Source organism: Aulonocara stuartgranti (genome assembly GCF_965226115.1).
Source record: "Aulonocara stuartgranti genome assembly, chromosome: 5".
Lineage (NCBI taxonomy): Eukaryota > Metazoa > Chordata > Actinopteri > Cichliformes > Cichlidae > Aulonocara > Aulonocara stuartgranti.
The window spans coordinates 1,910,861-1,926,349 of record NC_138943.1 but is presented as its reverse complement, the minus strand read 5'-3'; the positions used below and the strand labels follow the sequence as shown (position 1 = coordinate 1,926,349).

The 15,489-nt window shown below is 43.5% G+C and overlaps 1 protein-coding gene across 10 annotated transcripts in view; it reads right to left on the bottom strand.

Annotated features, from left to right (window-relative positions):
* Positions 1-15,489, bottom strand: part of pcbp4 (poly(rC) binding protein 4) — a 202,743-nt gene that overhangs the window by 91,674 nt on the left and 95,580 nt on the right. Inside the window, exon 1 of one of the 10 annotated variants that reach the window (XM_082533462.1) lies at positions 14,874-14,896. The exons of 8 other annotated variants lie outside the window; for them this stretch is intronic. The gene's annotated coding sequence lies outside the window, so the exon portion shown is untranslated. Of the gene's footprint in view, positions 1-8,389; positions 8,617-14,873; positions 14,897-15,489 lie in introns of those variants that run through there. One more of the 10 variants, XM_082533461.1, reaches the window with a different exon arrangement.

Here is a 15,489-nt window from a genome sequence, read left to right as displayed (position 1 = left end):
AGAGCAAAGTAATAATTTTGATTAGTGTGTTTGTTCCTATTGTGGAACTGATGCCGAAATGCAACAATCTGTCTTTATATGCTTTTCAAGACAAAGAAGCCAGACACAGAAACGGGCCAAGAGATTTGTTTGGAAGGACAAACTAAAAGATGGGTGCTTGAAATACATAACAAAATGTTTACTGCAACTTTAATTGTACTTATATCAGGAAAAAATGTATTTGCTGTGTGAAACATGTTCAAGTGTGCTGAGAATGTGTTTATACTTTTATTTATATTCGAGATTAACGACTATGTTTCAAAAATAAATCCATTTGTATCCTGATAAACCCACTTTGTTATTACTTAAACAGAGTTGTAAGACACGACAACCCGCTGAAAATATCAAAACACACAAAACAAGACGGCAGAGTCATAAAGCCGCTCAAACAGAACGCACATTAACAACAGATTTAAAATGATTACATTTACAGGGATTAGTTACTCTAATGGTCGCTGCTGATTGATCCACTCGAGTGGGGTTCAGGAATTAAAAGCCAGTTTTCCAGCTTCAGTATTTATGGGATGACTTTGAAGGATGAAGGAAAACCGTTTCAGGCCTTTTTGACTTGATCTGCATTAAAAAGTTTGCGGATAAAGAAACTGCATTTCTTCTCTCGGCCGATGGATCAGCAGAGATGTAATGCATCAGTTTGATTTCTACTTCACGCTGCACATTATTCAAATTCTCCCAAATAGGGCTGCCACGATTAGTCGACTAGTTACGATTACATCGACTATCAAAATCGTCGACGGCTGATTTAATAGTCGACGTGTCGTTTGAAGCTTTGTAAGATCACAAAAGACGCAGGAATAATAGCAGGATTTAAGAGTGTAATAACGGACTGAAACAGAAGATGGCAGCACAGCATGTACAAGGATGCCAGCTGCCGTTAAACCCCGAAGAAGAAGAAGTAGCTGTGTCCCAGAATTCATAGCGCGGCCCTGCTCAGTTTCCAACAATGGCGGCAGCTAGTTAGTTTGAATATTACTCTTATTATTCTTTCTGGGTCACAAAATAAACGTTTAACATATTTTCAGGTGAGAATGTAGCTGTGTAAACCTCAAATATCTGCTCAGTTTATCAAGACACCGCATATTTTCAAAAGCGCTCCGACGTTTTCGGAGACGTCTGTTACCCACTAGCTCGATAGCTAGCCGGGGGCTAGGCTCACTAGAGCCGTGAGAACACCGGACTCCTGGCAAATTGTTTTCAAACCCACCGCCGTCTTTCGCTACTCAGGTTAAACATGATATATGAGTCACTTAGATAACTTTAAAATGTTATTGTTTGGCTTTTTTTGTATTTTATTTGTTCCTGAGTAAATCGGTTTGGCTGAGATTAAAGTTATAGTTTTTACACAGCTGAATAAACGTCAAGCAGACAGCTGATTATCAGAAGTGTGAGATGCTCCAGAATATACTCCGGTGTCCTGTTATATTTTAGATAGCAAGGAGTTTATTAAACTTCACCGAAACAATCTGCAAATTTCATTAAAATTTAACAAACTATCATCTTGTCTTTATTGTTAGTTAGCACCTGAAACACTTAAAGCTGTAAGCTAATGATAGTTATATAAGAGCAGATGCTGCTGGTGCAATAAGCTGTAGTTTTACGTCCAGTGGATGACGATCTGATTAGTCGACTAATCGCAAAAAATAATCTGTGACTAGTCGACTATCAAAATAATCGTTTGTGGCAGCCCTACTCCCAAATATACAAAATGTAATCTCATTACTGAATTGTTATTCACTGGGGAACTAACTCAAATGCCCGACAGCACAGCCAGAGCCAGAAGGACACGAGGGTGCGGTCGCAGTCCATCCCATGGCATGTGCACACTGGCTGCATTAAGTCAAACAGATTGTAAAAGTTTCATCATATGTTTAAATCGAGGTTCTACTTTGTGAACAAAAGCATCATTTTAAATGCAGAGAACATTTTCCCTGTGAGCTTTATTTTAGTTGCAAACATATACTCAGTCATTTTGTAAAAATAAGCTCTGACGGCTCTGCTGGGAAGCACATTATTGTACTTCCTGACCTTTGCCCTCTGTCACGTGAAGACGTGCTGCAGCTGCTGTCCATGGTGCTGATTTAAACCTGGATTATTGCTGCTTTAGCACTTACACAGTGTGTATGAGTGAGAGACAGTGAGCTAGAGAGAGAGAGGCTTGGGCATGCCATGGTAGTAAAGGTAAAATAATAATGTTCCCCAGAGCCAATAGGAGATGTTACACCTGTGGAGAAGCCAGTTAAATGCAAATAAAACCATCTTGTGGTTTTGCAGGAGTCTCCTTCTCTGGATGACGTCGTTCAGTGCTGAAATTTCAACAATATTTTTCTGTCTTGTCCAATTGTTGCAGAACTTTATGATGTAAAACACCTCGAGCAGACGGATGTTATTGGAGCTATATAAATAAAACCGAAGTTCAGGCTGGCATGAATGTGAGTGAAAATTCAACAAACTTGTCAAAACCAAGCAACAATCTCCTGATGCCAACACAAAAGTTTCAATAACTGCAGTTCTTCTAATGCTGGCTCCAAAACGGAGTCGGTCCTCACACACTCGTGGTTAACATTACAGCCTTTATAACTCACCTGCTGCAATTAAAGCTTATAATTAGGGGCGTGGCCTTTGACTAACAGATGGATGGTGGCGCAGGCGGTCGTAGCTGCTAGCGGTCTGCTAAGCTTCACCTCAGATGACTGAAGTCCCTGAACTGGACTGTTTGTGCCAACAATATGGCTGCTGTGAGGTTATTTGCATTAAAATCATCCCAGAAGAAGAAATTTCAGCATTTTTTCGGTTTGTATGGTGCAGCCACAGAGGTCACAGATGAAGCCAGCTAGCATTAGTTGATCTCTGTTGTCAAAATGTGGTCATTTCTGGCTAAAGCAACATGGTGACACTGAGATTTCAAAATATAAACATACATAAGCCAACAGATAACACTGTTAGCAACATAAATGGTAGAGCTTCAGCACAGATGATTAATGTGAGCTCTGCTTGTTTTGAATAACTGTTGCCTCGTCTCTCAGTTAAGTTTGGCAGGCGGGTCGTATTTTTCTTGGATTGTACAGATTTAATTTGGATGTTGGAAACAAAACCACCATCATCGTTTTCCCCTTTTTAGAAAAACGAAAACATTTCTTCCAATAAGAACTGGAACAAAGACCACGAGTCTGTCAAAAACCTTGCAAATGCCAAAGATGAGATTTATCGTGACTGCGATCATATTTGTGCAACATCATATACACATGTAGTGGACTCTTCCCTCTCTGCTGAGTGTGACTGCACTATTGTTTCAGAACAATACTGCAGATGAAATCCAGGACTTGTCTCTCAAATTATACCCTGATACATCAACACGCTGCCCTCCTTTTCTCCTCCGACTGCTTTCCCACTGGACTCATCAGGCAAAGCCGCCTTTCATATCAGTCTCCAACACAAGAAAAGGAAATTGTTCTGAAAGAAACAAATAGGGAGAAACAGGAAGTCGACGTGTGCATGAACACACACACACACACACACACACACACAGAAAAGAAAGAAAAAGTGACGAAAAAGGAGGAAACGGGAAGAAAAGCACTCAAACAAATCCTGGGGGAGGAAATCAGAGACAAAACGAGGAGGCAGAACACTCTGAATACATTTCAGGGACATGAGCTAAATCACTGTATTGAATTTGATTATCAGGTGGGCAGGCCTGATTGATTCTGGCCAGCAACAACTCATTTCTAAATACTGATTGAATTAAACGCTGAGCTCGCGACTCATTCCTTAAAGCTGATTGGATTAAAGCAGCAGCCGGCTGATTTAAATCACATCGTTGGTCAACTGCAACGTCAAGGACGAGCTGCTTGTAAAACCAGAGAAGAGACAGAAAAACTGCCTCTCCCTGCGACTGTGTATCTTTGTGTGGTTTTGTTGCTGAAGTCATGGACTCACTTCCTCAAACACACACACACACACACACACACACACACACACACACACACACACACACCCTGCCTCTCCAAGGCTCGGACAGGCTCCCTCGACCCTGATCTGGATGCACAGAAGCAAACGGATGGATGGTCTTTGTTACCTTGATGACATAGAAAAATGTTCCCATGTCAGCAGATATCAATATTTTGAACTTAGCCAGTTAATCCAGTTTAGTTCAACCACCCTTCTAGTCCAGTAGCTTCTGTAACGTAAAGAAAAAGAAGAGAAGCAACAGGACCCTGAGTCAGGACCCTGCAGCAGGTTTATGGTAAGAATGAATCCTGTCACTCCTGTGAGGCTTAGTAACACTTCCTATCACGCAGGGTTAAAGTCGGGCTTGTATCTTCTTCTGCTGCCTCCTGATTTCTTTCCTTCTGCGTCCTGACAAATCTTCTCTCTCTGTCATCAAGGACGATCTTTCATCAAGAGGATGAAGTATAATGTAAACAAAGAGACAAGGAGGTCAACATGTGCACATTTGAGAGAAGACGAGTAAATAACTGGTCCACAGAGTCACAGTACACAAACAGCACGAATCAAGAGCAACATTATTACAGTTGTCGTTTTATTTAATGTTACTTGTATCAGTTTGCACACTAATCTGCATGTTACTGCGCCCACAGAGGCAGCTGCTGCATTTTTATACAGAAAATTGTTTGGTGGCACCAGAAGATGATGTCATGGTTGGGATGGTCAAGTAGTGACATCATTACCAGTGTGTGTGTGTGTGTGTGTCAGAGAGGCTGACATCATTGCCTTCCTATGTGAGTGCGGGTGACACCAGTCTCTATTTACAGACCACAGAATCTATGGAGAGGAGGAGAGCTCTCCCCCCGACACCCCGCCACCCCCGGGGGGCAGAGAGCAAAAGGAGGGCGGGGCTTTGAGACAGGAGGAGGACCGACCACGAAGATTTAAATTTCAGCTGTTCACTCAAACTGAGGAGGAGAGGAAGTGGGCGAGCAGCAGCGAGAGAGGTCCTTTTGTGCCATAAGTCTCTTGTGTTGATAATCACTGTGATTACAAGGACGGGGTAATGCTAGGATGCTCCTGCTAACACTGTAATAAACAGCGCAGCCAGGATGCTGCAGCCGCGCTGCGATCGTACCACAAACCCTAAAATAGAATCTGCAGACAGCTGCCACAAGAAAGACAAATTCCCCCCTTATTTAATGCGTTCTGCATCTGTGACTCACGTTTGGTTAAAATTCTTGGCAGGGTTAGTGGTTTGATTGCTAAAAATACAACTGCAGAGGCCGTGTTTGCTCAGGTTTTAGGGTAAAAGTGACACGTAGAGTCACAGCACACGGCTACAAATAAAACCGGCTTTTACAGCTCAGGAAATGATTTCCATCAGTAATGGTGAGGTGAGCGTTTGATCCCCTGCTCCAACTACAGGCCAGAGTCTCCTGATGCACTGAGTGTGGGTGCTGGATAAAAACACAGCAACTTGAAGTTCATTTCAGGGAAGAGGAGGAAGTTGACGTGAGCCAAATCCGGCAGGCAGGGTGAGCGGGGAACGACAACTGTGTCGGTGTGGGCTTAAAGCGAGTGGGCACATGTTGGCACGCGCCACGGTTCAGGTGCTCTCTGTGTTCTCTCTCAGATACTTCGTCAGCGCCGATAGCCTCATCCCGAAACAACCGCCTCGCGATTCCTGAAGAAACATCAAGCGTTCTCCTCGTCGCTCCGCTGCACTGGGGCGTGGCCTTCAGGCTGCGACGCTGCACACTTTTAGGCTACGTTCACACTGCAGGCGAAAGCACATCAAATCCGATTTCTTTGACCCTATGTGACCCATATCCGATCCTGGTGTGACAGTGTGAACGGCACAAATCCGATATTTTCAAATCTGATCTGGGTCACTTTCGTATGTGGTCCTGAATCCGATACATATTCAATGTAGGGATAGCTCAGTAGGTAGAGTGGTGGCCCCATGATCGGAAGGTCGGGGGTTCGACTCCACTGAACGGCTACCCTGAGGTACCCCTGAGCAAGGTACCGTCCCTACACGCTGCTCCCCGGGCGCTGCACTGGTGGCTGCCCACTGCTTCACTGGGTGAATGGGTTAAATGCAGAGGAACTATTTCCTTATGGGGACTAACACGCACACTTTACTTTACTAATGTTTCAGAAAGCGACTGCTGTTTGATGGTCACGTCGCATTAAATCCGTCTTTTACGTCACCAACACAAGACAGACGCCAATTATCAGCGCCCGAGAAGACATCGCGAACGCTTCCTGGACATCCGGCGTAGATGTTAGTGAGTCTAAACAGAGCGCGTTGTGTGTGACGTCTTCTTTTGCGCATGCGGCCACTTTGAGCGTTCGCACTAGAGCGCGTTTGTAGTGTGAACGAGCAGACAAAAAAAATCGGATTTGATCAAAAATCTGAATTGAGCATTAAGACCTGCAGAGTGAACGCAGCCTCTGTCTTTGAGTTGGAGTTGTGTGTTTTTGTGTGTATTTGTTTGATCAGGTTCACATCTGCTGACCTTTATTTCTTTTTATTGCTGTATCAAAAAGTCATTTTAAAAGGTTTAAATTAAACAAGAAAAACACTCATGTGCATGCTTTCTCGCTCTCCTTTTCTGTCTTTTCTAAATGTTTCCATCTACAAAACGATCTGTGAGTCTGCACAACAAAGGAGGCAGTGATGACAGCTGAGGGTTTGGTTCAATCAGGGTTTTCGTGGCTGGGTCTCACAAACAAATCCACCCTAAAGAGTATTTACATAGTGAGCTTAACATTTACATGCTGTGTGTGTGTGTGTGTGTGTGTGTGTGTGTGTGTGTGTGTGTGTGAGAGAGAGAGACAGGTAAATGACAGCAGTGACCTTGTCATATTTAGTTAATGTTTAGCAGAAACACACACACACACCCATCATCCTTGGATGCATGAACACACACACGTGTATATGCAGAAGATCGAAAGCAAAATGTGTGCAGATGCTTACAATAACATGCACGCTCATGCAAACACACAAACTCAGACACAAATAGAGCAGAAAACGTGCTGCCTGCATACACAGGCTGCCAAAGCCACTTACACTCAGCTAGGCTTAGGGAAAACACACACACACACACACACACACACACACAGCAGATCTAAAACACAAACTTGATCTTCTGTCAGTGTGATTATAATTTGAAAGAAGGAAGAGTTCGCAGATACTGAGACACGAGGGGAAATAAGCGTATTTGTTTCACGGCGGCATAAGTCAGCAGCCGTTCATCTTTAAAAGTCTCCTCCTGAATTAGACGTTGAAATAATCCCGGACAACTTTCAGCCGTGTGCGCAGCCCTCGGACCTTGAAAGCTGATCCAAATCCTCAGCGCAACTGTGAACGAGCCGCGGCGCCCGGCTGACATCGGCGCTGCTCCCTTTAAACAGATACGCGCTTTGTTTTTTTTCCTGGGCCACGAGTCTTATATTACAAAGGCTGGCAGCAGCCTGCGAGGCTTACACATAAATCTCCCCCGACCGTGAGGATACATTTATTCTGCTCTGTAATTGTGAGCTGAAGAGAGCGGCGTGGCTTCTGTGAGACGATGTGAGGAATGGCATAATTTGTCTGTTAATGTACGTGATGATTGCAGGGAGCGAAGGAGGAACGCAGGTCACAGTATGAGAGAGAAAATGGTGCTGCTGACTCGCACAGCAAGTGAAACAGCCCCAATCGCGTTTCTGAGGAGTTTCTACAAAGGCGAGCAGCAACTCCACGGATATGATGCCGAGGGGAGTGACAGCAATCACTGCAGCGATTGTGCATGTGCTCCGGGGGTGCGACAGAAACACAGGACACTGGGAAGACGCACAAAAAGACTGAATAAGAGGAGCGCAGACCGACTGCAAACAGAAACACGAGGGATCTGCAGCAGAACAGTGTTTCAGAGGAGAGTCGGGTTATCACTGCATCTCTGCACAGCTGCTGACACCCTCATATCTGCTCTTCGGAAAGAATGGCTGACTTAATATGTAAATAAGGGCCGCAAGTAGGGGTGACCTGGGCTGTGAGAGGCCCCCGGGCCAGGAGTTTGAAACCCCTGTTCAAGATAAAAGAAAAACGAGGGAGCTTCAAGCAAGGAGCTGTAACTGCCCACTGTTCCCTACTGTTCCCTACAGCTCACCATCCCAACATGCCTGTAATGCAATTAGTGAACAAAAACTATGGCTTGGTGTTTATTTAACTCATTGCATGCGATGCATCTTCCAAAGTAAACATTAACCCTTTAGAGCCGGTCGGAGCAGCACGCTCCATTTTGCGTAACTATTTTTAAATCCCGGTAGCTCTGCAACCACGTGAGCTAGCGCAATAATTTTTTTTTTTTGCATATGAAACCGGAGGACTTGTACTTACATCTGATGCCATCAGCTTGTCCTCGGTCACGGTTTCCTTCCACATATAGCTTTGCAAAAACTGCATAAAAAGCGCTTGCAGGAACAAAAACATAATATTCCAGAAACACTTTGCCGATCCGATCAGCTGTTTGCAACACTTCCTACGTTGGAACAGACGTCAGCACGAACTTTCGCATGTCCGCCATGACCTGCCCGAAACCGGAAGTGACGTCATTTTGCAGAAATGTATTTTTTTTACCATCAGGGCCTCATGAGCCTATACTGGTGTTTTTGAAAGTTATCTTTGACTTTATGACTTTCTGTGTCGTTTCTGGGATGCTGAGGACTCATATTGCACTGATGAAATTGTTTATTTTGATGCAGATGCTGCTTTTTTGCAAATTTGCATCATAATATTTATTTTCGTTTTTCCTGCAGTGTATAAAAATTGGTGTATTTCAAAAACAAAACTATGAAGACACTTAAAATAAATTTCCTGTGGTGGGAAACTATTTTGTGCAACTTTTTTGTATTTACAGTTTTGAGGGATAAGCCTCTTTTTTTGTAGTTTATTGCACTTTTTTGCAATTTATGTAATTACTATGCACTTAATGCATGCATATTATTAAAATTTAGGCTGTAATGGTTGTATTGATGTATATCAACTTGAAATGCTCCCAAAAATGGCTCCACAGCATGTACAAATATAATATAAGCTCTGGCGGACTTGGTTCTATGGTAGGTCTTAAAGGGTTAAACCATAAGAGCAGTTTTTTTGGCTTCCAAAAAGATTTAAAGATGAGGATGCAACAGACCGAAGCGCAGCAGCTGCCATCAGGGTGTGGCACTGACTCTAGGCTGTGTTTGGTGGCGCAGCACACGCGCAGCAGAACAATGCAATGTTTTAATGTTTTAGTCGATGAGTGCGTTGACGCAGCGCTGCAATAAGTGAAAGCAGTGAGGTTTGTCTACAGATTCGTGAATGTGCTGCAGTGACGCACTTTACCCGATCACCGTGAAGGTTTCCTGTATTTATCCTTCATATGCATTAAGTACAAACACGTGCTTGCTGTGCACGCATGTTTACACTGTGTAGGACATTTATAAGAGTGAGGAAAACCCAAACACACAGCTAAAGTGGAATGAGCAACCGTTAGATGCCTGAGGCTGTGCTGTTGAAGCCTTGCAGCGAATTCATATTCAGAGCAAACAGAAAAATATAACTAATCTGCACAGCCGCAGAAACACGACGCAATCTTCTTCTTTCCTAATTCACAAAGTTGCACTGTGGGTGTGACTGACAACAGAGGGAAAACAAACCTCTGTGGAGGGATGATGAAAGACTCAGCTGTGACATTTTTGCTGTCTCTCAGGCCACTTAATGAGAAAAGGCAGGCAGACAGTCAGACTGTATTCAAATGTCACTCTCTGCCAACCGGAGGAGATTTGAATACCATAACAGGATATGCAGATCACCTGCTGCAAGCACAAAGAAGCACCAGACCTCTGACTCTAATACGGTAACGACCCGACCTGCAGTCTGCCTTTAATGACTGGATTTTCATCTGCTGTGTAAACAGCACACAGGTGTCAGGTGTTTCTTCACTGTTGTCTCCTCCTTTGTTTAATGAAAGAACAACTTTCGAAAAGAGAGAAAGTTGATTTTTTGTGTATATGTGCACTAAAGGCATTTTTATTTTGCCCCATATTTCATAATTGATAAACTGTCTACTTAAAAACACAGTAATCATTCCTGACACAACGATTTCATTTGAGAATCTTCAGGGTCTCAGTTAGGAACTCACACTCACGTCTTCATTTATTTTAAGGAGATGATGGCGAAGCATGAAGGAAGCAGAATCACTCACAGATGAGCGCTCTTTGTGTTGAGTCTGTTTAAATACAAAGAAACGTGCGCGGCTCTGTGAACCAACGCTATCGATTGAAACGGCGAGTTTGTACAGTCGCAGTTATCAGCAGCAGGAACGTGCTTGTTTTAGTCACCATGTCTCGTTTTGATCCTCCACCCACCCGCTCTGTTCAGCGGATTTGTTCGCCCACTTTATATAACAGAATTACTGGCTGATTATTGCACAAGATTATTGAATTATTGAACTCGACATGAACTGCAGGAGGAGGTCGGGGTGGACGGAGGGTGCACGAAGCACTCGCCTCTCACGCCACAGCTAAAAGTTCACATCATTTCTGCAGTTTAAGGTCAGGAAATGTGGCCATGATGAGTACGTGGTAAATGGACTGCAGCTGTGCAACGTTACACAACATGTCTCGTAACCTTTTCTACCTTAGATATTAGAAAGAAATCACCTAACAACTCAGATGAACGCGTCAGGAGCAACTCTGCTTTACAGCACACGATAATCGTTGATAAACATCAACCTTATATAAAATCAACCTAATAAGGAAATAAACCTTATGCAGGGTGGATTTAGTCACAGCTCACCTTCCTCAGCTGTAATGACACTTCAAGTTAGCATCGTGACGCTCTGACTGACACGGGCGGCTGTTAGCAGTCAGCTAATTGCAGCCCCCCCACTGTGTGTTGGTTCTTTGTGCAGAGTTTTAATGCAGTTATTTGATAAATAACAGCTACAGACAGTCCAAGAACATCTGCCTCCAGTGAATGAAATTCAAACATCACCGAACCAGCAAATCGCACGTGCAGACATAAACACAGCAGCCAATCGAGCTCCTGCCTTTTATCGGCTTTCTCGCTGCTTAAATTAGCCTCAGAGCGAGCAGCCATCAATATCACACACAGACACAGAACCACACAGACAGAGAGCGAGGCACGTATGACGCAGATCCAGATATCTGAGTGTGTCGATGCGTGGGGCGACTTTTTGGAGGTTGCGTGGCAGGTCGCCCTCTAAGAGTCTCCGACCTTGGCTCAACGAACCGAAGACGCTGCAGCGTTCTCTCATTTTATGACATAAAAATATTTATTCTGCTGACATGTATAAATCATGAAGCCTCTGCTTAGAAGCCTGCTTGAAGGTCACAGAACCAAAATATCACGATTCTATTATCGTCTAATAAATATTTTCTCTTTTTGCTGAATGCCTGCAGGTTGATCCTCATCACACAAACTTTCATTTCTACAGAAGAGTCAAAGTTTATTTGACATTTTAAAGGGAGACATTCTCCCAAATCCACCGAAACCATTCTCTTCAAGGTTTTAAGCCCTTTGAAGACGCTCGAAGAAATATTGAGGGACAGTCATGTCATCATAATCCTTTTCCTCATGTATCCACAGTGAGAGCTTTAGTTTTGGCAGCTGCAGAAATCAGTGGACTTGAGCACCACTATGGACCGGACAAACCCTCGATAGGTCTCTCACCCTCGTGCTGATGAGTCCTCTGTGACCAAAAATCATTTGGGTATTTATTTCACTAAATAACAAACATGCCAGTGATGTCAGGGGCTAACAAGATTGTGGGAGGAGACACAAGTCCAGTTGGGCTTTCGTCAGGAGGAGCATCTACAGCATCTACCCCCCTGTGGCGGCCTGCGCGAGCGGTGAAAATAGCAATCAAATGTCAACCTAAAAGTAAGAAATGCTGGTCAAGTGGACAAGGTGGTCCCAGCAAAGATGTGTCGGCTTTGACACCAACTGTCTCCTCTGGTCAGGAGCTCAGGGTAGAAAGAACGAGGCAGCTGATGCACGTGGCTGAAATGAGCTTCACACAAGCGTCCTGCTGCTTTGCTGTGTCTCAAAGTTTGATTAAGTTCAGGTAACAAAACTGCTCACTTTGGTTTCTTTGGTTGGGTTAAAAAATCCACCCATCACTAACCCTCACACTGAAACGCTGACAGCACAGAGGTCCATGATTCACTGTTGAAGCCTCATAACAGAAAGATTCAGCTACATAAACGGTGTCAGCACACCCACACATCAGACGGTGCTCTCTGGTTCTGCCTCGTTTGCTTTATATGAAAATGAAGCCCAGACTTTTTTCACTGTTTGCAGCTGGAGAGTTGCTCTCAACTGCCTCCTTAACTCGAGAGCCACTTCTCTCATGTCTGAGTGCGCGTGGATATCATCTCTCAATTTCCTCTTTTTTACGAGGCCGCTGGGAAATGTAAAGCGTATTAGAGAGAGGAGAAGAGGAGCGCGGGGCAGATTTGAATGGAAAGCAAACAACAAACAACAACAGAGCAGAAGAAGCAGCGTGTGAGCGCGGACTGACACGGCTCAGAGAAGGAGGCGTGACCAAACCTAACGCCTGGCGTCACATGTTTAATACAAACTGAGCTTTTCAGACTAGTAGATCATCCGTCTGATGAAAACCTAAATAAAGCGTACAATACATTTTGAAGCAATTTAAAAAAAAAAAGAGAGATAAATATGGCAAGTACAATAGAACTGTCGTGTTTCTGTCAATGATGTCATATTTCAGGCTTTAAGGGGTTAAAGGTTGGCTGGCAAACATGAAGCTCCCCACTTGGCCTTATCCGGTCTTTAAGTGATGACGTGACGAATCCTACTTGCGGGCCTAAAGTAGTCTGCGTTTAGGGTTGCCAACCGTCCCTTAAAATACGGAATCGTCCCGTATTTAGAAACAAAAGTACACGTCCCGTATTGAGCTAATAAGGGACGCACTTTGTCCCGTAATACAGTGAGAATCAAAAGTAGTCTATAAATGTTTATGGAATTAACACTTTGTTTGAAAACATAATTCCCAGCCCCTCTCCTGCTTTGTGACCAATGAGCTGACAGCACACTTATGACAATTCGAGTATGACAATTCAGATTACCGCTCATCTCATTGGTCGAGGAAAGGTCGCTTGCGGAGAAAATACCGGAAGACAACAGATGACCACAACAAGAAGCATGGCCAACAGGGAAACAAACGCCGACACTGCGGTGCAAGTCTCGGACGACAGTACACCTAAAGCTGGGCAGACACTGTGCGATTTTTTTCAGTCACGTTATTCAGCTCCTGCTCAAACTGCACGATTGACTCGCAGGGGTTAGACGTTGGTATGTCACGATGCAGGTCTCACACTATACCGCCCGATGCTCTGATGCGACCTGAGTGCTCACACTGTGCCTCCATAACATGAAGGTTATAACAGAAAATCTGTCGCTCGCTCGCTCTGTCTTTCACTCACACAGACACACAAACCACCACCATCAACTTTGCTAAATTGCTAATGAAAAACACTCATCCGGCAGCTGTGATTGAGCAGCATGTAAATCCAACTATTTTCACGGTTGTTGTGGTCGTGATCATTTTGTGAGGCCACATCGAAAAGGCTCGGATGAGCTTTCCAAAGTTCTACAAGTTGTGCCTCCATCGCTTGTGTCCAGATCACACGCTGCACAGCCGTGCTGCTCCGTCTTTTTCACGGCGTTTACGTGTTTGCGCGCGAGCAGTGTGAGCGGCTCACGAGCGATTGATGATCGGGAGCTGGTCGTGAGGTGTTAATCACTTCTCCTTACCCCACGTATACTACACGACGCACGATGAAGGCCAAAATCGGTCCGATCACTCAAAAATCGGCTCAAAATGGGCCTAAAACCGCACAGTGTGAGCCCAGCGTTAGAGCAGCAATGTTTGTTCCCCTCAGAGAAAGGGAAGAATGGGAAAAGGAAAACACCTGGCTGGAAAAAGTTAATATGGGCATGTGCAGTGAATATCAGCGCTATGTGGCCAGAAGTGTGATAATATAACTTATTTTGTGTAATAAACAACTGCAAGGATAGATGATTACAACAAATAGATGAATAATACATAAAAGTAATACATAGATGAATAATGATGATGAGTTAAGATGCGTAATCATGGGAACAAGCGGGTTTACAAACAGGAGCAGCTGATTAGCATTAGAAAAGCTGAAATAATACCTCAGCTGAAGCCAATTGTACTAAATGCACTAAATGTGCACTGTTACAAGAATGTTTTTCTTTCTATTGTTTTCTATTATTTTAAGTTAAGCAGGACAGAGTTCTTTTAAAGAAAGATTTACTTATATTCTCAAAAGTTAAGCATGACAGGCTTCTGTTTAAGAAAGAGACCTGTTTTACTGTGTTAATGTTGTCATTTTGAGCTAAAAATAAATGGCTAAATGATCATTTGTTTCACATGTGTTCATATCACAAAGAATACACATCTACTTAAATCAACTTCAAGTCAAAGGGTTAAAAAAATAATTTCACACACAAAAAAAGAGCTAGAAAATTCACCACACTGGGAAGGGTGAAGACAACTGGGTTGCCCGGCCCTGGCCACGAGGTGTCCCTTATTTATTTTTCAGGGAGTTGGCAACCCTATCTGCGTTTAATATGGCTTTTGTGTTGTTAACATGTTTAATGTTTTGTATTTTCTTCTATTTAATCTCAAAAAGCTCCTAAAACAGTCAGTGATCACTGTTGACCTCCCTCGGCTTTTATTACCGCTAATCATTTATTTAAGCTCAGTTTTTAAAACCTTAGGATGTAACTACAGCCCAGCCCATGCAGCAGTATATGAATGACTAACCTCGTATTGTGGATGGATTATCTCAGTTTGTCTGTGAAGGTTCTCAGTCATCCAGGTCATCTTAGTCAAAGGAGCTTGCAAAGTCTTCAAGCAACTTAAAGAAGTCCAGACGCTTTTCTTTGCAAGCTCCTTTGATTATCTCAGTTGTTCTCCTGGCTGAAGTTTGGTCCTTTTACAGCGTCCTGCCATGCGATTACATTTGTTCCTGACCACCGAGAACACTCACGTTAACTTTTATCCAGTGGAAAAAAAGTTAGCTTGTTTATATTATGCTAACATAGCTGTGTCGCTAGCGGTCACGTAGCACATCATTATATACCAGCTAGCCAAACTTCAGTAACCCTACAAATGTCACTGCTGTTTAGTTTTCTGTCTTCATTTATGCTGGAAGTGATAACAAAGCTGTACGTTTTAATTTGTTTCCAAAACCCCGCAGTCAGGACATGCTATATTGTATTTAGATAGAAGCTAGCGAGCTAACTCCCTGCTAACTTCTAACTCCGTTAAATGTCATAAATTCCGTTTTCATGGATGCCTGGATGTTAAACTCAATTGTTACACCTGGTAGAGCAGAACGCTGATCATTTTATTAAAGATGAAAGACTTTAGACAGTTT